We start from the raw sequence: 6840 nt of genomic DNA on the forward strand, positions 1-6840 counted from the left end.
TGGTGGAGAATAATCTGGAGTTCACAACCATCTTCCTCTGAAATCGTTGAGATGTCTTTTTTTTTTTTTCTTTTTTTTTTTTTTCATATGGAAAGGTTGAAGTGATTCGATGGTTTGGCTTATGGGCAAAGGAAACACGAGTTTTGCTTCTCAGAACTGGATGTCCCCTTTGTGCTGTGCTAATACAGAAACTGGCAGAACAGGCATTACTTTTTCTTTGACGTTAGGGCTTGCAGCCCTGTTTCCTTGTGTCTCATGACTGAGTGAATCAACACCTAATTAAACAGTCACATGAGGGACAGAGTAAAATGCAGCTCAGGCACTGATCATTGTGAATCTTTGGAGAATAACTACTTACATCTGTCTTCCTCCTTCTCCAAGGAACCCTGAACAGCTGCAGCTTTGCTTTTTTCTTTTTTTTTTTTTTTTTCTAAGGGGAAAAAGATCACGTAAACCTCGGCTAAAGCACTGCTGTCTGTGCAGATAAATGCAACCTGGGGTAGGGAAAAGAGAAGACTTGGAAGTACTGGACAAAATCTTGAGAAATTGGAATTATTTGAGTTTGTGCAGGGGATGACGTAATTGAAAGCCTGAAGTTGTAGTCCTTCTGCATTTGGCACTCCTAGTGGCAGTTTCGAAAATGTAAATATTGGGCAAGGAAGTACAGTAAGCTCTTCAGAGTGGTCTGGGGGGATTCTTGATATTTTTGTATTAGTCGTAATTACATTATGCATTACGAAGGGTCCATAACAATTGCTTTCCATTGCTGAGTGGCAAATACTTGTGTGGAGATTTATTGGGCTCTCAATTATCACTCAGTCACAAGTGCAGCCACCTTAATCAATTACACGGCCGTGGCCTACCGCCAAGGAATGCTCAAATCCCCGCGCTGCCTGCTCGCGCTGTTATGACTTTCACCACCGAGGCAATATTTTTTCCCCTTATAAAACTCACGAAACAAGTATCACAGGATGTTTTAATCAGCCTGAGCAGATGGCTGCCTCCACCCTGAGCGGGCGGTGGGCTCCCAGGTAGCGCGGGGGACGCGCCAGGCTGTGCAGCGGGTCCGTAGCGGGCGGTTTGATTGCCCTCATGCCCTGGCAGCAGAGGCAGTGGTGGTTTGGGTGCTGCATGGTGCTGTATCTCCGGGCTGAAGATATCCACCAGGGGTCATCCTGGCCTGCCTGCTGCAAGGCCGGGGGGGTTCGGGGCTGTGCTCAGCCCAGGAGAAAGCAGGGTCACCCGCTGCCCCTCCTGGGACCCTGGGCACAACATCGCCCAGCCCCGCGTAGCTCACGGGTTAAAAGGCATGACACGCAAAAAAAAAAAGCAGCTGTTTACATTCTAGTCTTTTGGCCTTTAAAAAGTTATTTATTTCTTGATACGTCTATCTGATAAAAAAAAAATATGCTTATTTACATGTGTTTACTCAGTGTTGGTGCAGAAATCACATGGCATGTCAGGCGTAGCAAGAGTGCACTGGCAGTTTGTTTATGCTCTTTGTGGCTTTTTTTTTTTATAATCTTCTGAAGTAACGTGTTGAGAATCTCGTTTTTCACTTGTGTAAAAGGAAGACAACAAAACTGGCATAGTCCTTAGAGTTGCTGGGAAGAGTGTGAAAATAAAAGCCTTAAAGACTGAAAGCTGGAGATAAATACAAGAAATTGAATGTTTGTCTACTAAAAAATGAAAATGTCAGGATTCTTCAACCAATGTACTTTTGTTACATCAGGAGTCATTGAAGGGTTTATTATTAATATTAGAATTGATAGTACTACTGGAGCTATAGCGATCCCTCTAAGATGTCTTCATTTGCATGGCAACAGAGTTCTTGCAGTTAACCTTGACTAATATATCTTCTTTTCTTTTCATTGTATCATCTGTTAATATCCATGATCTCCAAAATAAAAAGCAGCAATTCACCATGACGTTACCCAAACAATAAACTTTGCAGTTGATACATCTAAGCCTGTGGGCTTGTTTTTGTTCTGTCTAGCACTGTGAAACAGTCACTTTTTTGTCATATTAGTAATTTTCAGCAGTGGAAGCTCAGATGTAACACAGGCAAAGTTTGCTTTATTGTCTACTGGAAGCTTTCGTGTATCAGGCAAAGATAGATGTTCCATGTTACTGGGTGTCATATTGTCATTCACGTTTCGAAGTTTTATGTGTGGATTTAGGGATTTAAGAATCCTTCTAGACATATTCAGAACTACACAACATAAAGGGGGGAAAAAAGACTTGCCCCCACAACCCTCCTCTGCTACACTAGATAATTCTGTGTGACTTTAAAAAATTCTTTATTTCCACCAGCTGTTTATAAGCAGCAAAAGCAATTTGCATTGGAACATTTTTCTTCCCAACTTTTCATTAAACATACACAATAATGAACTATTTACGGTTTATTTTTAATAGCTACAGCAAAAGATTATTCTGCTCTGTAGACCCTAGAATGCACAATAAAATAACTGTTTGGCAGGGGGAAAATGCCCTGTTGTCTCACAGTACCAGTTGGTATTATGGAGGTTTGTTCGGTGTCTTATTTATAGTAGATTGCAATTGGAAATGTGATACAAAACAAACACCAATGTTCCAGTAGCTTAACCATGCATCAGATTTTTACTTTGATAGTTATTTTTATTTTAAGCATCTTTTATCATGACTTGAAAAATTACAACAGTGAAGGGACAGTCAATCTGCTGAGGTCTCAGCATCCACGTTCTTACCAGAAAGGTAATGTTTCGTGTCGCACCCTCCAGGAATGCTCCCAGGCAGATTCGTATTTATGCTGATGCTCCTTTACGCTGCCCGTAGAGACAGTTTATTCCAGTCATGAGACCTCCTCTTGCTGCTAGTGAGAATCCTGCCTATCGAGAGTTTATAAACTTTGTTCTGTGTTGATTTTTTTTTTTTTTTGTCTTGCATATGAAAAGCACTTTTTTTCAGTATTTAAAAATCTGGTTTCCTTTAAAGAAAATGGGGCCTAAGTATGAAAAACCTGCAGACTGCAGTGATCTTTCTCATCGTTTTGGCTCTTTGGCTGGGCTTATGTTTGTGCATGCATATCTATGGTGCGTGCAGGTATGTGTATGTGCTCCAGTTGAATGTGGGGGGTTGATGCTTTAATACTGTCCACTCTTCCTCTCCAACAGTGAGGATTTCAGTGGATTTTTTTTTTTTGCAGGCATGTAAAAACGCACAGAATGCACATTTTTTTAAAAGTCTAGCTCAGTGGTAATCCTACTAAGGCGAGTCTTTTGTAGAGAAATGGTATCCAAGTAGTTTTAGTCAGATTTCAAATAAAATCCTAATTGGTTTTCTCTCTTTTTGTCTAGTGTGGCTCCCAGCTTCTACCTTTGTGCATTACTAAGCAATAAACATTTCTTGGCCAGTAAGCATAGTGGCTCTTTGTTGTGTGTGTTCACAACATGTGTGAGGGAAGCCTTCTTTCAGGAGAAAGACTGAAAAAAAACTTGTTAAGGCAGCGGAGAACAAAAATGAATCATTTCATTATGTTTTTAGTTTGTGGTTAGAGCAAACTGTTGTCTCTTTGGTTTAAAATAAGATGATTTATACCCAAAAGGTGCATGTGAGCCTTTCCAGTAATTCCAAATGTTTTCAGAAATGCCTTTGGATAAAATGAAGAAAGTAACTCTCTCCAGTGCTCTTTTGTTTTGAGGATTTTTTGGGGCTTATGTATGTTTAAAAACACGCCACAGCCCCAGTCCGGCATCAGGGTCTGCACAGAACCCTGTGGGTGGGATGTACTTCATCCTCTTGGCTGTTTGATGTGGCTGGACAGTCACCCACATCTTTCCCATCTGCAGCTGGGTGGATGTGCATGGAGACTGACATGCCCTTGCAGGACCTCTCTGGAAGGTGATGGGCTAAGGCAGGAGATTTTGATCACACTATTTTTTGGACTTAAGTGTTTTTCTGAAGCTGGATAATATTACCAGCTTTGTTTTCCAAGTTCAAATTTACACACGCGCACACAAAAAACCTCCATCCCTCACCCTTTCAAAGAGAGAAAGAATCGTATTTCCTGCCAAAGCCAAATACTGCCTAGGTGGTAAATGAGGGACTTTTTTGGGGGGTTAAAAAAAAAAAAAAAGCAAGCTGCCTTTCTGGAGATACCTCTCAACCATAGAGGCCGTAGCCCTATTGCAAACCTCATAAAGCTTTCACAGCATACGTGAAAACAAGTTACTGTATCTGGAGTACAGCCAATATTGTAATTGTAGCTTTTTTACTAACCAATGGCCCATTTTGGGTTTTATTTTTATCTCCTCCCGCCAGAAACAGTGCAGCTAAGCAGCGAGGAGGAGTGGCTGAGGGGCTGTGCTGTGCCCCTCTGCGCTGCGAGCTGCTGTCGGTGGAGCAGGGTGGGCAACAGTCCTGCGCACCCGCCTTGTGTTCACCCATCCCCGCAGAGCCTGAACCTCCCCTCAGCACGGCTTTGCGTCTGCAGTTGGCAGCCACAGGTTTGGATTTGGACCCAGGCTTGGGTGCAAGTGGTCCAAGCCAGTGCAGGCTTGGACCCAGGTTTAAAGTACCGTAGGTACATACTCGTGTGACTAGAACTGTCCTCAGAAATTTAGAAACAGACATTGTTTTTGAAAAATTACTTCCTCTGTTCCAGGTCAGTAAACAGGATGTTCCCTGTGCCTGGATATACACCTAGAGAGGAGGATGGTGCGTGTTTAATCTTAGAGGCCTGACTGTTTTCTTGGATGTGGGAATGGTGACAGTGTGTTTGAATCGACATTGAGTATCTGAAGTCCTTCCTCAAGCAATAAGTATTCACTGGCCTGGCTAAAGCACTGTTTATTCTCCATACACTTTGAGCCTGTCTCTATTTGAAGAGGAATTCCTTCCAATGGTTTTCCTGGTCAGTTGTTGGATGGAGGCTGGGTCCGCTTTCAAAGCACTTGTCTTTAATACGCATCAGGTTACCCTGAGGTAAAATGGAAACCTTAGATGTTACTCCTGTAAATAAATGTTTACATAATACATTGCACTGAACTTCTCACCATTGCATGTCTAAGAAAAAAAGGTCACTTTTGACATCAGTAACCTTTAGAGAGTGATGCGTTTGCCACACAGGTAAAGAAGGTTACTGTGGACAGCACATTCCTTTCACTAGATCAAGAAGGTAGGAGAGGTCAAATGTTATTGCTTACAACTCCCAAGGCTTGGCAGTTTAAGCTTTAAAGGCAAAATTTGGTTTTAAGGCATGGGTCCTGTAAACAGCACATGCCCAATTTTGCTCATGTGAGTAATTCCATTGAATTCCCTGGAACTAGTCACTTACGAGGAGCTAAGTCTATCACGTATGTCTGTGTGGGGTCAGGACCTCAAGTCTTCATTTCTAAATGAGAAATTTCCTCTAAAACACTCATGGTCACAAAAGACCAGTGGTTTTGGATTTGGAAACAAGGAAGTATCTATCTCTTAGTTTTACTGTGTTTGTGTCAAAACACTTGCCCAGCACCAAACATAAAAATATTACCTTCCTATAAATCAGCAGCAAAACTGCTGTTGTTTCAGTAGATTAAGGATTTCTCCCTGAACTTAATCCAGCAGATGTGTAGCAGAAGAGGGAGCTCGGTGTTCTCTGGTGGTATCCGGCCTGGGTGGCAAGATATCGACCAGGCATGCTGGGATTGTTGGGTCTTGGGACCAGAGCCCATGAAGAGGTCCATCAGCTCACCCACCCTGTGATAGAGGGGGATCGTTGATAGTCCTAAACTTTGCGTTGTGGGATGCAGTGGCACAGGAGATCCTGATGATAAATGGATTTTTGCTGCCTGATGATAAATGGATTTTTGCTGCCTTTGTTTTTGAAATATTGGCAAAACCTGCAGGATTTCAGACACTGAAAAAACCTGTAGTAGCAGCTATGATGCTACAGTCTCCTGCCTTTATAGATTTCTTGAGCTTTGTCCAAAGATAATACAAAATTAATAGTATGAATGATTAGCCCCACGTATGCCTGTGACAATACTTGATGGCTTTTAATGTGTGCGCTACTTTTTTGGATGCCTGGTTCCCTCTTCGCTTCTCTGTCCATCTCTCTCGCTCCTCCCCCACAATTTAGAGAAAAAAGTTCTTTAAATAGCAACCTCTTTGCTTTTGTGATGTACTGGGCAGCCTTCCTAGCATGGCCCGGGTTACCACAAGAGCAACCCTGAGACCTTGTTTGCAGCTATCAGGTTGGTCAGGATTTCTTTTTGGGCATTATTTCACATCTTTTTTTATTTATTTTTTTTTCCTCCCCCTAAAAACCCCCTACATACTGCCATCCAGTTGTCTTGCATGTTCCTGATGCTTCACTTGTAATATTAATGAGCCCTTACAGGGCATACAGTGCTTTCTTTGTTCTTATAGGAGCCGATGGGGAGGGGGAGTGGGTGCTGCGGCGATACCCGGAGCAGAGCTGGTTTTACTCAGCCTGCAAACACGCCGAAGAGCTGCGAACCGGCGACGCGAAGGCAGGCGGCAAGCATCGGTACCCGTAGGCACCTCTGCCCCCTTTCCCGGCACGCATGCAAGCGAGACCCCGTATAGTTAAAGATTTAACGACCTTTATTTCGATGGTGAAATGGTGCGCAGGGGTGGGCGCTGGGATTGGTGGCGGCGGATGGCGGCTCCAGGTGGCAGGAGCTGACAGCTGGGTCACATGATGGCTGTCAGCGCTGGCTTTTCCACCCCTCTGCCTCCGCGCTCCCGGGCTCCAGCACAAGCATCCCGTCGCTTCCAGGAATGTAAGGGCTGGGGGTGCAGTCTGGAAGGAGGCCGCCTTGCTTTACCCGCCCCACCCCCCCTTCTCCCTATTTT

This window comes from Charadrius vociferus, unplaced genomic scaffold (assembly GCF_000708025.1).
Source record: "Charadrius vociferus isolate BGI_N301 unplaced genomic scaffold, ASM70802v2 scaffold370, whole genome shotgun sequence".
NCBI lineage: Eukaryota > Metazoa > Chordata > Aves > Charadriiformes > Charadriidae > Charadrius > Charadrius vociferus.